Genomic DNA, 20,888 nt, shown 5'->3' on the forward strand with positions numbered 1-20,888 from the left:
TACACACACCTTTTCACCATTACAAAGTCAAAATTTATTCACATATAAATAGATAGATAAATAGATAGGTAGATAAAATTGAGGCATGTCTCCTTGAAGACTACCCATTACCAGAGCCCTTGAAATTTTTCACAATCCAGTATTAATTGAAATGGTTGTATGAGAACAGTTATGTAAAATATGTATTTCATATATTGATACTGGTTTTCAGCCCATTACTGGTTGGCCTAATTATACCAAAGTTGCCTTCTCCAAGTTGATCATTTTTTTTTTTTTTTTTTTAAATAAAAAATTCCCTTTTGGTACAAAAACAAACATGCTCACAAAAATATACTGAAGTACTGAGTCAGTAACTCTCAAGAGGTTGGTCTTGAGAGCTCTGTACTGTTCATTAACACTTCCGTCCACGACTCCTGTTCAGCCAACACTCTCCTCGTCTCGCTGTACAATGCATCCCGTACTAAGTGGTTTTTCGACCTTCCTATTTTCCTCCTAGGTGCATAGGTCCTCTTTTTTCATCACCCACTCCTTGTGCACCATGTCACGTATCAATAATTGTGTTGCTGCACACATTCCTTGCTTCCTTTAACTTTAACATCCCTCACCAACCTCCTGTCAGCCCTCCTGACTAGGAAACAGTCTATCGGGGTGCTGTTTCCCCTAGACTTATACGTAATCAACCTAGTCTTTCTTTTCCTAGTATGTGTGTTGCACACATTCATGTTCATTGCCTCCCCAAACTCAAGTATCCTGTCCTCTTTCTTGTTTCTCGTACCATATGCACATCCCCCATGTAATCCTTCATATCCTTGAGCTGCTTCACCTACATGACCATTAACATCCCCTCCTAATACTACAATCTCATCATCCCCCATACCAGTCACTGCACGTATTAAGTTATCCCAACATCTCTCCTTCTTTGCTTCATCCAGGCCTGCCTGTGGAGCATATGCCGATGCAATTGCAAACACCATCCCACCGAAGAAGATTTTCACTACTATTATCCTATCACTTACTGTCATAACACTCTTGACATATTCTAACCATTTCTCTCTAACCAACACACCCACACCTCCATATCCATCTATCCTACCCTGCTAAAACAACTTATAGCAGCAATCCCTCCCAGCAGTCATTCTGCCTGATCCACTTCTATACCAGACTTCTTGCACACATCCCACATCAACCCACCTCCTACTCATTACCTCAACCACTTCCCCCGCTCTACCCCTCAAATTTCCCACATTCCATGAAGCCACTCTGATCCCTCTAGGTGATTTAATGTCCTCGTGCTTGCTTTGAATTACATTCTCTAACTTGGCTAATGATGAGATGGAGGGATGGAGTGGAGAGGTATATATATGTGTGAGGGAGGTGTGAGTTGGAAGCAGAGCAGTGAAACTGAGGGGGACAGGGCTACATGGAGAAGATTTGTTTGGGGCCACCCCTTAAGTGTCTGGCAACAGACAGATAGATAGATAGATAGAACTTGGTCATAATCAGCAAAATAAGAAGGGGAGAGACATGCCACATGCTCCACCCACTGCATAGTCCCAGGCCCAGGCAATGGATCTGGGACCTCTAGCCCACCAGCCTTGACCAGTGGCTGTGGTAGTGGCCTTGGGGCACCCTGCCAGGACAGCTGCAGGGACACCCTCCAAGCAAGGCTTGGCGCTGTAACTGTGCCGCCATTATACACCCATTGATAGGGCAGCCTCTTGGAGCGCTACTCCCAGGTTCGGGCCCCCCTCTGTTGGGCTGCAGCGGCAGCCCGGGAAGCACAGGTTTGTGCCCCGTCTTACCCCGGCCCCACGATCTATGCTGGCAGAGCCCTCATCACGCCTCCTCGTAAAAGGTCAGCCACTAGGTAGTGGGGGCAAAGTTTTCTGGCTGCATGCCCTTGCTGGTGTCAGCCCCTGTGACGTAGTGGGGTACGTTGTGTGATATGTAAAATGCATGTGGTGTAGTGTATGAGATAGTTGGAGGAAGTATTTGGAAAGTATGCTGGTCTACTCTGCATGTTAGTGTCACACTGAAAAGGGGATGGTTAGGTAGCTAGTGATACAGGAGCTCCAGCTCTCTCTATCACCAGAATTCCCATTCCTCATGGGAGTACCACCCTGATTGGGTGGTGCTACAGCCTCCTCCTACCAGATACTGTATGTTTATACACTTATACCCCACTGTTCGACAGGGATGCGTTCCATAAAAAGTTTTTGAATATCATATTGGTCAAACAACAAAATTCGGGGTACTTACACCAAGTCCGTGGCCATCACGATGAATAACCTGCCTCCTCTTAGACTCTGACAATAATAAGGTGCACTTGAAGCACTTACAGTAATCCAGTGTTGTACGGTACTGCACTTATACCTTTCCACTCTGAATTCTAATTTCTTAACAGTGCGCATTGTTCTTTACACTGCACAACACTGGAAAGTCTTGTGTGGTCTAGTGGCAAGATTTTGCTGTTAATGCACTGTCAGAGTCCGAGAGTATGTGTTGCTGGTGGCTGAAGGGTGCATCACTGGGACATGGTGATGAACTACCCACTGCAGACGACTCCAAAGACAGTGGGGATTCCACCGTGGCTGATGTGCTGTGCTGTGGCTCGGAGATGGAAGGCCTGTCTTAGGGAGGCAGCGGTGTGGAGCCAGGGCTGGACACGGCGGGGGTCAGAGGCCTGAAGAAACTGTCAATGGTTGATTGTTCTAAGGAACAGCAATTCTGGCGATTGATGATGCGCTGCCTGCAAGCGCGCACTTCCTTCACAAGTCCCAAGGGCCCCCTCTCCCTGCCACAGTCCATGTGTTCTAGGTAGTCGAGAATGAATTCACATGCTCCCGGAGTGCGCTTAGCTTGGGGATGGCTGGAGTAGTGGCACGCTGAGAGGAGTCCGCATCATCGTTGCTGTCCTTGTTGGAATCTTCAAGGTGGGTACTTGTACCGGCATCAGAAGATGCAGTCTCGATATCAGACATGATATAATTCCCAGGATTGCCCTCGTTGTCATCCAACCTCTCACCCACTTCATCCACATCAATAACTTTGCCAGCTGCACGAAGACATGCATGGAAGTCATCCACGTCAAAATTTAGAAAATCGTTCACCACACGGGCTCCAAGAAGCAGACGACGCCAATCATTTTCCAGAGTATTGACAGAGACTTCTCTCCATGCACTGACCTAGTTGTAGATGGCAGACTTGATGTTGTAATGGCAAAGGTTTTCCAAAGTCCGCTGGCCTCGTGTGTCCTGTCCCTCCCTGCGCTCGTCCTCGTCCTCGAGAACAACCATCACCTCATCCAGGAACTTCCTTCAGTACAGCTTCTTCTTTGCCACAATCACTCCTTGGTCCATTGGTTGGATGAGAGCAGTCGTATTAGGTGGCAAAAACATGCACCTAATGCGGCCATTCTCAGCCACCAACTCCTTGTCGGACAGATCCGCAGGTGCATTGTCCAGAAGAAGGAGGGCCTTTACCTGGCCATGCGGGATTCCCAGTGTCTTCGTCTAGTAATAGATGACCTTAAGGAAGTGGCAATGACCAGGCTTTGAAGATCTTGGCTGTGAACCAAGCCTTCGCAGAATGGTACCGAACGACAGGAAGGACATCCATCACTTCACAAAGACACCGAGGCTGCTTTGCACCGGCTTGAGCTGGTGCATGCCACTAGCATTGGTACAAGACAAAGCAGATAACCATTGCTTGCAAAGCTTGGGGCCAGGTAAATGCTTCTCTGTCTCCTCAGCTAGAGTGTTCGTTGGCATCGAGTGATAGAATAGACCAGTTTCGTCAGCGTTGTAGACTTGACCGAGAGTGAGGCCCTCCCTGTTGATCAAGTGCTTCACCTTCTGCCAAAACTCCTCTACTCCCTCCTCGCTGGCATCCAGAGCTTCGCCATGGGCCTTACGGTTGGTAAGGCCATGCCGTAACTTGAAAGTGAAGAGCCAACCCTCAGATGCTTTGAAGTCTGGGGTGTCGTGTAACCTTGTTAACTTCTCAGCCGCAGCCTTCAGCTCCGTACCACACACCAGCACACCAGCAGCACATTGTTGATGATACCAAGTCAGTGTGGAGCGGTCGATTTTTGCAAACCAGAGAGTGAACATAACTTTCCTCTCCACGTTGCATTTGATGTTCGATACAAAGTCAGCCGTGTACTGGGTAAGCTTGTCCTGGGATCTTTTGATATCAAACAGTGTGGAGCGGGCCAGATTGAATTCATGGAAGATGCGTGACGTCGACCATCCCACCTCCACCCTGTCCAATATCTCCCTCTTCTTCTCAAGAGTCAGAACCACTCGTTTTCTCTTCTCAGGCAGCGGGGCCATCATTGCACTAAGGAAGAAGAGGCAGGAGAGGAACATCAGTACCTGCTGCAGACAGGGCACCGCTACAAAAGCAAGCACGTGGGCAGCCATGGTGACGAGCATGCACTCATGATGATGGATGGATGGGAAATGAGGAGGAGGCAGTGGCGCCCTGCCGGACGTCGGAAAAACTACGCAGCAATACACGGCTGATCCGTGCCACACACCAAGTTCAAATTTTAGGTGAAAAAAAATCAGATTTTTTTTTATTTTTTATTTTTTATGTTTGGGGGGCAATTTTGGGGTTATGAAGTTCCGGGCCCAAAATGTCTGGGTAGTGGGGTGTCCGGATAGTGGGCTTCTGGATAATAAAGGGATAACTGTGTATGTATATATATATATATATATATATATATATATATACAGTAATCTCTCTAATATCCGAATGCCCAATATCTGAACATCCCCACTAACCGGACATAATTGTCCTGGGATCCAATATTCCCAAAATGGGCCAAAAACCACAAAAAATTCGAAAAAAATCTGTCTCTATTTTCCCTCCCGTAATTTGAAATTCCCGCCTGGCGCCGAACAGCTGTTACACCATGGTCCCTTCACCCCTTCCTTCCTTCCTCCCCCTCCCCCCTCCCCTGTTAGGGTTGCCATTTGGTATTTTTCATTACCAAGTGTGGGCCAATTTTGTAATGAAAAATTTGTTTGGTAATGAATCATAATAATGCATTACCAAATGGATTTTTTACATGTATGAGGATACACAGGATGGAGATGGTGGATTGTTTGCTCTCTCTGATTATTCTGCTACCCTACATAGTGTGAAAATAATCAACATGGTGTTAATTATAAGGTGAGTGATTACATGTATTTCCACTTGTATATATAATTAGTGAAGAATAAATGCTAGCTTTACGAATTTGGTAATGAAAAGTTAAATTTGGTAATGAAAGTTGAGGAGATTGGTAATGTGGCCGTTGCGATCTGGCAACTCTGTTACCCCGCCATCATCAACAGTCACAGTCTAACTCCGACTGAGAGCAGATGCTCATAGCATTGCAAGCCACAGGTGCTTGTTTTTTGTGAATAAACAGTAAATAAACTGCAATACCTCGCCACTAGAACACACAGGAATTTAGTGTTGTGCAGTGTTAAGAAATTAGAATTTAGAGTGCAGAGGATTAACTGTGGACTGCAAACTGGCGGTTCAAACCAGTCGAGGAGCAAGGGACTTGTAAGTACTGTACCTAGAATGTTTAATATTGTATAAACTCGCCTCTAAAACCTCATTTTATGGTTATTTTGCATTTATTTCGGTCTTTTATGTCCCTTATTGGTGTGATTTGGGTCTTAAATAGGTGCAATGCATGTCCAGAGGGAGTTGTATAGGTGTTTTTCTGAGTTAGGGTCCGTAAGTACAAGTCCATAAGCTGGGGCCCAATATCCGGACAGGACCACTATCCAGACCTGCCTATTGCTCTATTACATCGGATATTGGAGGAATTACTGTATATATATATATATATATATATCTATCTATCTATCTATTTTTCCTGACGCCTCAATCCCGTTTGGGGTGGCCACAAACAAATCGCCTCCAAGTCTCCCTGTCCCCCACCATTTCACTGCCCTGCTCCCAACTCAAACCCCCCCCTCTCTCATATACCTCTCCACCCCATCCCTCCATCTCATCCTCGGCCTCCCCCTCCCTCTTTCCCCCTCCACCTCACTCACATACACTCTCTTCGTCAGTCTTTCACCCTCCATCCTCTCCACATGGCCAAACCACCTCAGTGTGTTCCTCATAACGCTTCCTATCACATCCACATCCACACCACAACGCTCTTTTATATCCTCATTCGTCAGCCTGTCTCTCTACGTGACTCCACAGGCTCCTCTTAAGTAACTCATTTCCACTGCTCTCACTCTTGACTTGTGTCCTTCCAACAATGTCCAAGCTTCACTTCCGTACATTAGAGTTGGTATCACAATACTGTCATGTAGTAACTTTTTCACTTCCATGCTCACTTCCCTGTTTCTTATCACTGCTTTCAAAGAACCTGCAACCTTTCTTCTCTGCTGCACCCTTTCAAGCACTTCACCCTCCAAACCTCCATCCTTACTCATCACACTACCCAAATATTATATATATATATATATATATATATATATATATATATATATATATATATATATAATATATATATATATATATATCTATATCTATATATATATATATATATATATATATATATATATACAGTAGAACCTCTTTGGTCCGGACCCCTTTAATCCAGATTTCTGTCAATTCAGACAAAATTTATAAATAATAAGCTCCAAAAATATGTTGAAAGTAATTCTAAAGTCATTTTCAGTATCGCCGCGGAAAGCGATCGTCATACGTTTAGTCTCGGATCATTCTAGGTCGCAACATGGGCGCCTGTTTAAACACACGCTAGCATTCGTTCCATCAACTAGTTCACCAACCATTTATATTTTTACGCTGTATTTCAAAAGTTAATCCTCCTTATCATGCCCCTTAATGCAAGTGTAGATTCTGCAATGAATAAAGGTGTTAAAAGGAGGAGTTTGCTTACACAAAAATGGGTCAGAATATTCTGCAGTGTTTAGTGATTACTGTAGGCTATTTTTTGTACTTAAATGTGCTTTACTTGTACATCAAACATTAGCTTCTTGCCCATATGGGTATTATCAATATGCCAAAGATGACAATGTATTTTTTGCCTACATAAGTTTTATTTTTATTCCAAATATTACAGTTAATTAATTAATTAATTTTTTTGCCTACACAGGCCTTAGTCACTTACTACAATTTAAAATGTAGGCTAGTTTCTTGTCATGGCCTTACCTGTAAATTATGCAATACAAAACTATCGTACATGGTTAGTTTTGTTATTTTAGTATCCTTTCATCTTTTGCAGTTATGTAGGGTTGACATATGCCACATATGTTAATAATTAACAAACATACCATATGTAGATAGTTTTTGGTATGAACTGGAGATTACCCTGATGGTCTGGACAATCTGCTAATTCGGACAACCCTTCCCCCCTTATAGTCCAAATGAGAGAGGTTCTACTGTATATATATATATATATATATATATATATATATATATATATATATATATATATTATATATATGTATATATATAGGTATAGATATACATATATACATAAATACACTGTATATACATATACCTGTATGTGCATAAATATATATATACAGTAATCCCTCTACTTTCCGGACGCCCACTTTCCAGACATCCTCACTTACCGGACATTGTGGGCCTGGACCATCGAAACCGAAAATGGCCAAAAAAAGAAAAAAATCCCCCCCAAAATCCGAATTTTTTCCCATCCGTAATTTGAAATTGCCACGCGGCGCCAAACAGCTGCTTACACCATGGACCCTTCACCCCTTCCTTCCTCCCCCCTTCCCCCTCCCCCCTTCCCTGTCAGGGTTGCCATTTGTTATTTTTCATTACCAAATGTGGGCCAATTTGGTAATGAAAAATTCTTTTCGTAATGAATCAGACTAATCGGATTTTTCACATGTATGAGAATACACAGGATGGAGATGGCGGATTGTTTGCTCTCTCTGATTAATCTGCTACCCTACATAATGTGAAAATAATCAACATGGTGTTAATTATAAGGAGAGTGATTACATGTATTTCTACTTGTATATATAATTAGTGAAGAATAAATGCTAGCTTTACGAATTTGGTAATGAAAAGTTAAATTTGGTAATGAAAGTTGAGGAGATTGGTAATGTGGCCATTGTGATCTGGCAACTCTGTTTCTCCGACATCAACAGTTACTCTCTAACTTCGATTGTGAATAGACACAGGAAGCCACAAGTGCTCGTTTTTTGTGAATAAACAGTGAATATACTGCAATACCTCACCTCTAGACCACATGGGAATTTACAGTGTTGTGCGGTGTTAAGAAATTTGAACTTAGAGTGCAAAGGATCAACTGTGGAGTGCAAATTGGTAGTTTATCTGGCGGTTAGAACTGCAGTGGTGCAGTTAAGAACAATGTGCAGTGTTAAACAATTATAACTCACAGTGCAAAGAATTACGTGCAGCACAACACTAGATTACTGTACGTGCATCAAGAGTATTTTCACCACTGACAAAACCTTAGAAAGGCAGCCACTAACATGATGTAAGTACCTTGGCTGAGGTACAGTCACTTCTAATTCCTCATTCTTTGGTTCCTTTTCATTTACTTCATGCTTTATGTCCATTATTGGTGTGATTAGGGTCTTAAATAGGTTTAAATAGGTGCTATGCATGTCCGGTAGGGGGTTATTTAGGTGACTTTCAAAGTTAGGGTGGGTTAGGGTCTATAAGTACCAGTCCAGGAGACTGGTGCCCACTATCCGGACAGGACCACTTTCCAGACGTGCCTTTGGCTCTGTTACGTCGGATAGTGGAGGGATTAGTGTATATATATATATATATATATATATATATATATACAGTAATCCCTCTAATATCCGGACGCCCAATAACCGAACATCCCCACTAACCGAACCTTATCGTCCTGGGATCAAACATTCCCAAAATGGTCCGAAAATCCAAAAAAAATTGGAAAAAAAATCGATTTTTTGCCGCCCGTAATTTGAACTTGCCGCGCGCGCCGCGTGAGAGCATTGTTTTGGTTCGTCATTCCTCCGACGTCCGATAGAGCGCCGCTGCATCCTCCGCACTTCCCGCCTGTCTCTCACCGCGACAAGACCTACGCTCTTCGCCATGGCTGCCCACGTGCTCGCTTTTGTGGTGGTGCCGTACTTGCTGCAAGGCCTCCTGCTGCTCTCTGCCCTACTCTTAGTGTGTGTGATGATGGCCCCGCCTCCTGAGAAAAGGAAGAGAGTGGTGTTGACTCTGGAGAAGAAACGGGAGATATTGGAGAAGGTTGATGCGGGTTGGTCTTCCTCTCGCATTCTCCGCGAGTTCAACCTGGCCCGGTCGACTTTGTTTGATATCAAGCGTTCCCGAGACAAGCTCATGCAGTACACGGCTGACTTCTCGTCGAGAAGCAAACGCAACGTGGAGAGGAAGGTTATGTTTACCCCCAAGTATGCAGAGATCGACCGCTCCACGTTGATTTGGTATCGACAGCAACGTGCAGCTGGTGTGATGGTACGTGGAACGGAGCTGAAGGCTGCTGCTGAGAAGTTTGCAAGGCTTCACGACGCCCTAGACTTCAAGGCATCCGAGGGTTGGCTCTTCGCTGTTCAAGTTGCGACATGGCCTTACTAACCGTAAAGCACATGGCGAAGCATTGGACGCTAACGAGGATGGAGTGGACGAGTTTCGGCACAAGGTGAAAGGCTTGATCGACAGGGAGGGCCTCACTCTCGGTCAAGTCTATAACGCTGACGAAACTGGCCTATTCTATCGCTCGGTGCCAACGAACACTCTCGCCGATGAGACGGAGAAGCGTGTACCTGGCCGCAAGCTTTCTAAGGAACGGATATCTGCTTTGTGTTGTGCCAATGCTAACGGCATGCACCGGCTTAAGCCCGTTATTGTTGGCCGTGCAAAGCAGCCTCGGTGCCTTCGTGGGGTGATGGATGTCCTTCCTGTCGTATGGTACCATTCTTTGAAAGCATGGTTCACAGCTGTGATTTTCAAAGACTGGTTTCACCATCACTTCGTCAAGGAGGTCATACATTACCAGACGAAGACACTGGGAATTCCTCGCGACCAGGTAAAGGCTCTCCTTCTCCTCGACAATGCACCTGCCCACCCGTGCGACAAGGACTTGGTTGCTGAGAATGGCCGTATTAGGTGCATGTTTCTGCCACCTAATACGACTGCTCTCATTCAACCAATGGACCAAGGAGTGATCGTGGCAACAAAGCGCCTGTACCGTCGGAAGTTCCTGGACGAGGTGATGGTGGTTCTCGAGGACGAGGACGAGCGCAGGGAAGGACGTGACACTCGAGGCAAGCGGACTTTGGAAAACCTTCGCCGCTACAACATCAAGTCTGCGCTGTACAACTGGGCTAGTGCATGGAAGGAAGTCCCTGTGAAAACTCTTGAATATGGTTGGTCTCGTCTGCTTCTCGGAACAGATGTGGAGTACGATTTCCTAGGGTTTGACGTGGATGACTTCCATGCACGGCTACATACGCACGGCGACGATGTTGATGTGGACGATGTTCGTGAGTGGTTGGACGACGACGAGGGCGATCCTGGGTATCAGACGTTGTCTGATATCGAGATCGCATCTTCGGTTGCTGGTGTCAGTCCCGAACTTGAAGATTCTGACGATGCATTTTAAGGCGATGATGATGCAGACTCCGCCCAGCAGGACACTACTCCAGCCATCCCCAAGCTGAGCGCACTCCGGGAACATCTAGAGTTCGTCCTAGACTACCTGGAACACCTGGACTGCGACAGGGAGATGGGGCCCTTGGGACTCGTGGAGGAAGTGCGTGCTTTCCGGCAGCGCATCATCAATCGCCAGAATCGTCGGTCCTTGCGTCAGTCAACGATTGACAGTTTTTTCAGGCCCGTGACCCCCGCTGTGCCAAGCCCTGGTTCCACTCCGTTGCCTCCCCAAGACAGGCCCTCATGCTCCGAGCCACAGCCCAGCACATCAGCTACAGTGGAGTCACCGCTCGACGTGAGTTTGCGGCTGTCTTCAGAGTCTTCTGTAGTCTGTACGCCATCACCACTACCCACCGATGCACCCCTTGGACGCCTGCCAGTGATACTCTCGGGCTCTGACAGTGAATAAACAGCAAGAACTTCTCCACTAGACCACACGGGAATTTTGAGTGTTGTGCAGTGAAAAAAACGGTGTGTTGTGTTAAGGTTTTCAAGTTGGGAGAAAAGACTAAGTAGAAAAGAAATTTAACGTAACTAACCTTCTTTGTTTTGGCTTTGGAAACTTAAAAAAACTTGGGAAAAGTTAATGTGCAACGCTTAAATTTAATGGAACATTATTTGGACTAAAGTGAACACTGTGAAAAGAACGGACTTCTGTGTGTTAGTGACTAAGTTCAGTGCAAGACTTCAGGAAGAGTGTAGTGCAAGTGCTTCAGGAAATCGTTCTTACTGTCAGAGTCCGAGAGGAGGCGGTTATTCATCGAGGTGGCCAGGGACTTGCTGTAAGTAGCCAAAATGTTTCATGTTGTACTATTTTCCATACTATATTTACCAGAATGTTTCATATTGTATTTTTTCCCATACTATACTTACCAGAAAGTGTCATACTGTACTTCTTTCCATACTAAACTTACCTCATGCATGTGCAGCAGGAATGTGTTTTTCAGAGTTCGGTTAGGTTAGGTTCGGTTAGAGTCCATAAGTACCAGAATGTTTATTAATGTATGAACATACTTCTAAACCCACATTTCATGTGTCTATTGCATTTATTTCAGTCATTTATGTGCCTTATTGGTGTGATTAGGGTCTTAAATAGGTTTAAATAGGTGCTATGCATGTCCGGTAGGGAGTTGTATAGGTGACTTTCTCTGTGTTAGGGTCCGTAAGTACAAGTCCATAAGCTGGGGCCCAATATCCGGACAAAACCAATATCCGAACCTACCGATGGCTCTATTGATCCGGATATTGGAGTGATTACTGTATATATATATATATATATATATATATATCAATCAATCATTTCCTGTGGCACCCCACGGGATGCATAGGGTCTCAGTGAACTCTCTCCACCAATATTTGTCTCTTGCCATCTCCTTCAGGTCCCAGCAACACTCCTCTCCTGCTTCTTTTTTCATTGTCCTCAACCAGGTTTCCCTCGGCCTACCTCTACCTCTTCTTCCTCTAGCAATCCACTCTGGCACATCCTGTATTAAACAACCTTCTTTTCTGTATATGTGCCCCAGCCACTTCCAGCGAGACAGTCTCACATATTCATTAACTGGTTCCACTCTCGTAATATCCCTTACTCTTTCATTTGTAACTCTGTCTTGCCACTTTACCCCAAGAATCCTTCTCAGTATTTTATTCTCAAATCCTAATACTTTCTGATCTGTTGCAATTGTACTGTACCATGACTCATGCCCGTAAATTAAAATGGGTCAAACCATGGACTTGTAAATTTTCACTTTAGTATGTACCGAAAGCATATTATTATTCCAAACAGATTTCAACATTCCAACAGCTCGCCAAGCCTGTCTAATCCTCTCCTCAATTTCATTGTTTAATGATCCATTAGATGATACAATCGTTCCCAGATATTTAAAGTTTTCTACATTCTTCACCACATTATTCCCAATTACACAATCGATTTGGTTCTCCACGTTCATATTAATAATTTCAGTCTTTCCACAATTTATTACCAATCCCACTTTTTCTCCTTCCTCCACCAGACAATCGAGCACCTTCTGCATCTCGTAAATACTTCCGCAAATCAGTACAATATCATCAGCATAGTCCAAATCCATCAGCTTCTTATTTTCTTTCCAGTTAATTCTTGCACCTGTTCTCCTTACAACCTTTTTCATAACATAATCCATAACCAAAACAAACAACAATGGCGAAAGAACTCCTTCTTGAATCACTCCTGACCTAACTTGAAATGGATCACTCAAAGAACCACCCACCATTACCTTACAAAAAGTACCTTCATGCAGGCTTCTAATAATATTTACAAACTTTTCTGGTATACCATAGAATCTCATAATTTTCAACATAGCTCCACGTGAAACACTATCAAACGCCTTTTCAAAATCCACAAAACACATGTTAAGTGGCATTTTCATCTCATTAGCTTCTTGCATTAGATGCCTTACAATAAAAATCTGATCATTACAACCTCGACCCTTTCTAAATCCCGCTTGTTCTTCTCTTAAAATTTTATCAATTACTGGCTCTATTCTGTTCAAGAAGATTTTGGAAAAGCTTTTGCAACTACAGGTGTCAAAGTTATCCCCCTCCAATTGCCACACACACTTAAATCTCCCTTTTTTGGTATTTTTATAATCACTCCATTTTTCCACTCTTCTGGAATTCCACCATTATCCCAAGCCACATTAAAAAGTTTCAAAAGCGCATTCATCAACTCGTCATTTTCCACCTTAAGCATTTCAGGGAATATTCCATCCTCACCTGGAGCCTTAAAATTCTTTAACTCCTTTATAGATTTTGCTACCTCTTCCACAGTTATATCTCCTGTTTCTATCTGCAAATCTCTCTTGGCTGGCAAAATGTCCTCTTCAGCTGGGATTGGTCTATTTAGAACAGATTCAAAGTGCTCTTTCCATCTTCCTTTTATATCCAAATCTTTAGTCATCAAATTACCATTTCTATCTCGTACAGGTATTTCCTTCCTTCTCTTTTCAGTCCCAGTTAACTCCTTTATGGCCTGATACGCTGCTCTTGTGCTCTGACCGTCATTTTTCCTTAATTTAATTTCTGTCTCTGTCGCCTTTTCATCATATAGTCTCCTCTTATCACGTCTAATGAGTCTTTTTACTTCAGAATGTAAACTCAGTACTTTGCTCTAAGTTCAGTACTTCAACTACCTGGCCATCAACATGTTGTTCTTCACTTCTTAACTTAGCCACTTTCCTTTTCTGAATTACATTCCATGTTTCATCTGACATCCACTTTTTCCTTCTTGCTTTTCCCTTTTTCTTAATAGTAATCTTAGCACTCTCATGCAAAACCTCTTTTACCTCTCTCCACATTTGATTAATATCGTTGTCTTCAGATTCCATCAAAGTCTGCAGGACTAGAAACTTGTTTCTATATTCGCACCGAAACTTTTCCCTCGTGCTCTCATCACTTCTCAGCTCATCAAAATCATAATTATTACCTCCTGTACAATTACCATTAACGTTTCTCCTAAGTTTTATTTTAATATTTGACACAACAAGTTGATGATCACTACCTATATCTGCCCCCCTCCTTACACAAACATCTTGCAAATAATTCCTATGCCTTCTGCTAATTGCAATGTGGTCAATCTGGTTTCAATATTTACCACATGGTGAAATCCAAGTAGTCTTATGGATTTATCTATGCTCAAAGATAGTTCCACCAATTATAAGGTCATTTGCCAAACAAAAGCTTGCAAGTCGCACCCCATTTTCGTTTCTTATACCAACACCCTCCTTACCCATACAATCTTCAAAGCCATCCCTACTACTGCCAACAATCGCATTAAAATCACCAATGCAAACTAACACATCATGTCTTGCCACTCTATTCACTACATCCTGCAGCTTCTCATAAAAGTCATCCTTCATTTCATCAGCAGCCTCATTTGTCGGAGCGTACCCTACAACCATACTGATATTACCATAGTCAGATTTTAAGCGAGCATAAAGCAAGCGCTCATTAATTGGTTCAGACTCACATAGTGCCTTGCAAGCATCTCTGCTCAGCAGTAAGCCCACTCCTTGGTAATGATTTCCATCACTTCTGCCAGAAACCAACATAGTAATACCATCTTCCAAATTCATTTTAACTCCAAGCAACCTCGTTTCTGTAAGAGCACAAATATCCATCTTGTATTCCTTGAACACTGAAATAAGCTCTTCCATTTTACCAGCCTGATTGAGAGTTCGAACATTCCAGTTTCCTATTCTTAAGGTTCTTTTTGGATTTATGAACTTATTTTTACACCGTGGGATTCTTAGCACCCCCTGCCCACTTAAGGGCTGCACGGAACTGAGGGCCATTGCTTCGTCACCAGAGTTCATAAAGATTTCTTATATATATGTTATATATATATCTTATATGTTATATATATATATATATATATATATATATATATATATATATATATATATATATATATATATATATATATATATATATATATATGCACATATATACACACAGTAATCCCTCCACTTTCCGATGTAAAAAAGCCAAAAGCATGTCCGGATAGTGGGTCCCTTCCTCCCGGACTTGTACTTATGGACCCTAACCTACCCTGACTCAGAAAAACACCTATACAACTCTCTCTGCACATGCATAGCACCTACTGTATTTAAGACCCTTATATATATGTTATATATATATATATATATGCATAGCACCTATTTAAGACCCAAATCACACCAATAAGGGAAATAAAAGACTGAAATAAATGCAAAAGAACCAGAGAATGAGGTTTTAGAGGTGACTTTACACAATATTAAACATTCTGGGTACTTACAACAAGTCCCTGGCTCCTGGACTGGTACTTATGGACCCTAACCTACCCTAACTCAGAAAAACACCTCCCTACTGCACATGCATAACACCTAAGACCCTATTCACACCAATAAGGGACATAAAAGAGTGAAATGAGGTTTTAGAGGTAAGTATGGAAAATACAGTACAATATGAAACATTCTGGGTACTTACAAGAAGTCCCTGGCCATCTTGATGAATAACTTGCCTCCTCTCAGACTCTGAAAGTAAAAAGGAGTACCTGAAGCACCTGCAGTACACTGTACATGAAATCTTGCACTGAACTTAGTCATTTGCACTCAGAATTCCAGTCTTTCAACACTGTGCACTCTAGTCTTACTTGCGCTCCATTGCACCATAATGAAATAAGTGTTACACTCTGCACTTAAGTCTTTGCACTCATAAATCCATTTTCTTAACATTACACACACAAGTCTAATTTGCGCTCCATTGAACGTCAATGAAATCAGTGTTGCACTATGCACTTTAGTCTTTGCACTCACAATTCTAATTTCTTAACACTACGCACTGTTTTCTTCACTGGACAACACTGTAAATTCCTGTGTGGTCTAATGGAGAGTTCTTGTTGTTTAATCACTGTCAGAGTGTGAGAGTAGCTGAACCAGGTGGCTGAGGGGTGCGTCGCTGGGTCGTGGTAATGGACTGCCCACTGCAGACTACTCTGAAGACAGGCGCAAACTCACATCCAGTGGTGACTCCACCGTGCCTCATGTGCTGAGTTGTGGCTCGAAGGATGAGGGCCTGTCTTGGGGAGGCAATGGTGTGGAGCTAGGGCTGGGCACAGTGGGGGTCACAGGTCTGAAAAAGCTGTCAATGGTTGATTGATGCAAGGAACGCCGATTTTGGCGATTAATGATGCGCTGCCTGAAGGCGAGCACTTCCTCCACAAGTCCCAAGGGCTCCATCTCCCTGTCGCAGTCCGGGTGTTCCAGGTAGTCGAGAATGAACTCTACGTGTTCCCGGAGTGCACTCAGCTTGAGGATGGCTGGAGTAGTGTCACGCTGAGAGGAGTCCGCATCATCGTCGCCGTGCTCATTGGAATCTTCAAGCTGGGTACTGACACCTGCAACTGAAGATGCAATCTCGATATCAGATATGGTCTGATACCCAGGATCGCCCTCGTCGTCATCCAACCACCCATGCACTTCGTCCACGCCAACATCGTCGCCATGCACACGTAGATGTGCATGGAAGTCATCCACGTCAAAACCTAGGAAATCGTATTCGACATCCGTTCTGAGAAGCAGACGAGACCAACTATTTTCTAGAGCCTTGACAGGGACTTCCTTCCATGCACTGGCCCAGTTGTAGATTGCAGACTTGATGTTGTAGCGGCGAAGGTTTTCCAAAGTCCGCTGGCCTCCCGTGTCCCCTTCCTCCCTGCGCTCGTCCTCGTCAACAACCATCACCTCATCCAGGAACTTCCATCGGTACAGCCTCTTCGTTGCCGTGATTGCTCCTTGGTCCATTGGTTGGATGAGAGCAGTCGTAGTAGGTGGCAGAAACATGCACCTAATGCGCCCATTCTCAGCCACCAAGTCCTTGTCGCACGGGTGAGCAGGTGCATTGTCGAGGAGATGGAGGGCCTTTACCTGGTCGCGCGGGATTCTCAGTGTCTTCGTCTGGTAATGGATGACCTCCTTGATGAAATGGCGGTGGAACCAGTATTTGAAGATGTGGGCAGTGAACCATGCCTTCAAAGAATGGTACCAAACGACAAGAAGGACATCCATCTCCCCACGAAGACACTGAGGCTGCTTTGCATGGCCAACAATAACGGGCTTAAGCCGGTGCATGCTGTTAGCATTGGCACAACACAAAGCAGATATCCGTTGCTTGGAGAGCTTGCAGCCAGGTACATGCTTCTCCGTCTCCTTGGCTAGAGTGTTCGTTGGCAAAGAGCAATAGAATAAACCAGTTTCATCAGTGTTGTAGACTTGACCGAGAGTGAGGCCCTCCCTGTCGATCAAGTGCTTCACTTTGTGCTGAAACTCCTCTATTCCATCCTCGTTGGCGTCCAAAGCTTCGCCATGGGCCTTATGGTTGGTAAGGCCATATTGTAATTTGAACGCGAAGAGCCAACCCTCGGATGCCTTGAAGTCTGAGGCGTCGTGAAGCCTTGCGAACTTCTTAGCAGCAGCCTTCAGCTCCATGCCACACACCAGCACACCAGCAGCACGTTGCTGTCGATACCAAATCAACGTGGAGCGGTCGACTTCAGCATACTACGGAGTAAACATCATCTTTTTCTCCACGTTGCGTTTGTTCTTCGACGAGAAGTCAGCCGTGTACTGCATGAGTTTGTCGCGGGATCTCTTGATATCAAACAAAGTAGACCGGGCCAGGTTGAACTCATGGAGGATGCGTGAGGTTGACCATCCCGCGTCCACCTTGTCCAGTATCTCCCTCTTCTTCTCCAGAGTCAAAACCACTCTCTTCCTCTTCTCAGGCAGCGGGACCATCATCACACACACTAACAAGAGGCAGGAGAGCAGCAGCAGGGCCTGCAGCAGGTAAGGCACCACCACAAAAGCAAGCACGTGGGCGGCCATGATGACAAGTGTGCACTCACAACAAGAGACGGGCGGTAAATGGGGAGGATGCAGGGGCGCTCTAGCGGACGGCGGCGGAACTACGCACCAAAACGCAGCTGGTCTGTGCTGCGCGCGCTGAGTTCAATTTACGGGGGGAAAAAAGTAGGATTTTTTTTTAATTTTTTACGATTTTTGGGCAATTTTGGGAATATTGGATCCCAGGACCAAAATATCTGGTAAGTGGGGATGTCTGGAAAATGGGTGTCCAGATAGTACAGGGATTACTGTATACAGTATTCCCAGGACCAAAATATCTGGTGAGTGGGGATGTCTGGATAATGGGTGTCCAGATAGTACGGGGATTTCTGTATACAGTATTCCCAGGACCAAAATATCCGGGAAGTGGGGATGTCTGGAAAGTGGGTGTCCAGATAGTACGGGGATTACTGTATACAGTATTTCCTTGTAATTTGATGCAATTTACTTCGATGCCTCGTTTTTCGCGCTAGGAAAAAGTTTCCGATTGTTTCATACTTGGCTAGTTTCCCTGCACTTCGATGCTACAAGCCGGCAGCTGACACTCAGCAAATGATGTTTACCGATGCCCAGTCTAGGCACTGTCCATTTTTCTATGCAACAGTTTTCCATGATCTTTATGCAGTAGGTCCAGCGGGGCAGTAGACACACATGAGTTTATTATTGTTTATGATCATAACGTACAATCTTCAGCCGTGTCGTGAATACACAGCATGTCCATCGGGGCTGTAGACACGTGAGTTTGTTATTGTTTATGATCATACCGTGCGATCTTCAGCCGTGTTATGTTATTATTTCTTAACAAAGAATCGTTACATGTTTCTCGTAACACTATTTATTTTTGTTTTGATGGACAAATACATGAAATGGATGTAAAATAAAGCTTATCGACATTTAAGGAAGGAAAGAATAATAACTGTCCCAATGCAGAGATGGTAGACTCAGCCCACCAATTTTTTTATTCTGTTTGACTATATTACAGCCTCTCTTCCTTGTAGCAGTGAGTAAAATGTTGTTATAATTTCTCCCTTCCTTTTAGTGACAAAGAGGGCACATAAAATGACCAGGGTTTAGTTGACCGACTTTGATGTCAAAAATTAAATAATCTGGTGAAAAGTGGCAGCTTTTCCTTGGTTAGTGACATTGGGAAGTAGCCCGTCCACCCTCAGCACACCTTCACTTGCCACTCAAGCCAGTCTTCACTATATCTTGTAAGGATTTTTGGTGTTGCAGCTCTTTATAACAGTTTTAATGACATTTCAGGTACATGTTTATTGTGTTATGCTGTTTTAGCACAAGTAAACACTCTTCATTTATTTTTGGGTAGGGCCTGTTTGGTGTTATAGCCCTTTCAGATAGGGTAGGTACATGTCATACTGGAACACTCCTTAATTTTTCCCATTGATTCTTAACTTCACATTTCGACGTTTCATGGTTCGCGAGGTTTTGGCAGAACACCCAGGCAGTGAAAAATGAGGAAATACTGTTTATATATATATATATATATATATATATATATATATATATACGGTATACTGGTACAGTATATATATACCGTAAAGTGGGGTGACTTCGGACTTGGGGACGACCGGACATTCGGAAAAAAATGTAAACCAATTAAAATACAGAGAAATCAAAATCTGGTTGTGAAAAAAATATGGGTATTATTGAAGGAGAATGTTGTAGTTATAATTTAGATAAAATAATAATGTAATCCCATTTACACAGTTTGTGTAAATATTGAATACGTCATAATAAAAGGCATGCTTTTTTTGTATCGGTCAAACTTCTACTGAGCAGAAAGGATGGGAAGGTGTGAAGACATGTGACCATCACTAGAATGTCGCAAAAACATTTGCGATACCATACATACAGTTACTTTGGCCTCAGCGTTCGTAGTTCAAGGTCCACAGGCCCAACAGCAAATTTTTTTCTTTTTCCAGATTTAATGGGGTTACTTCGGACAGGGAAAGGAAAAACATATATAACTTCCAACCTGTGTGCGTGCATGCGCAGACGCACAGACGCACACAGACAGTACAGCATTTCTACCTAACTATACATAGCAAGCATCCTTTCAATCATGACAACATGTGTCACTTGCTTCATTCTTAAGAAATCTTAACTATGTAAGGCAACAGATGTTGACATGATTTGGGGAAAGCTTGCTCTGCATTACTAGGTGAAATTACTGTATATTAAAGTTGCCTTTCTTTTACAGGGGGCAAAATGCTTAGGAAATACGTCCCAAAAGTGCGAAGTGAAAAGAGGAACTATACTAGCAAAGTAAATAAAAACCGCATTAAGAAAAACAAAGATGACATTGAAAAAAAACACCTGAGTGTGTGTAAGGCAGCTACAAAATGGAACTTAAGTAAAAGTACCTTATATGAATGAATTTGGGACAGTGTGTAGGAGGAGAAATCTGAAAGTTAATGTAAACAAAAGTAAAGTTATGGTGTTTGAGAGGAATGAAGTCACAGAGTGTGCAGTGAGGTTGGATGGTGAGGATATGGAGAATGTGAGTGCATTCAAGTACTTGGGTAGTGTGATGAGTAAGGATGGAACTTTGGGGGATGAAGTGCATGAAAGGGTACAGCAGGGAAGGAAGGTTGTTGGTACACTGAAAGCAGTGATGAGAAATAGGGAGGTGAGTATGGAAGTGAAGAAGTCACTGCATGATAATATTGTGATCCCTACCCTGACGTATGGAAGCGAGGCATGGACCTTGCAAGAGGGGAACAAGTCAAGAGTGAGAGCAGTGGAAATGAGTTACTT

At 43.6% G+C, this 20,888-nt stretch overlaps 1 long non-coding RNA gene across 1 annotated transcript in view; it reads left to right on the plus strand.

Annotated features, from left to right (window-relative positions):
* Positions 1-20,888, plus strand: part of LOC145398125 (uncharacterized) — a 59,432-nt gene that overhangs the window by 20,511 nt on the left and 18,033 nt on the right. The window lies entirely within an intron of this gene.

This window comes from Coenobita brevimanus, chromosome 44, assembly GCF_032717465.1.
Source record: "Coenobita brevimanus isolate Jiangsu-jjx chromosome 44, ASM3271746v2, whole genome shotgun sequence".
Taxonomy (NCBI): domain Eukaryota; kingdom Metazoa; phylum Arthropoda; class Malacostraca; order Decapoda; family Coenobitidae; genus Coenobita; species Coenobita brevimanus.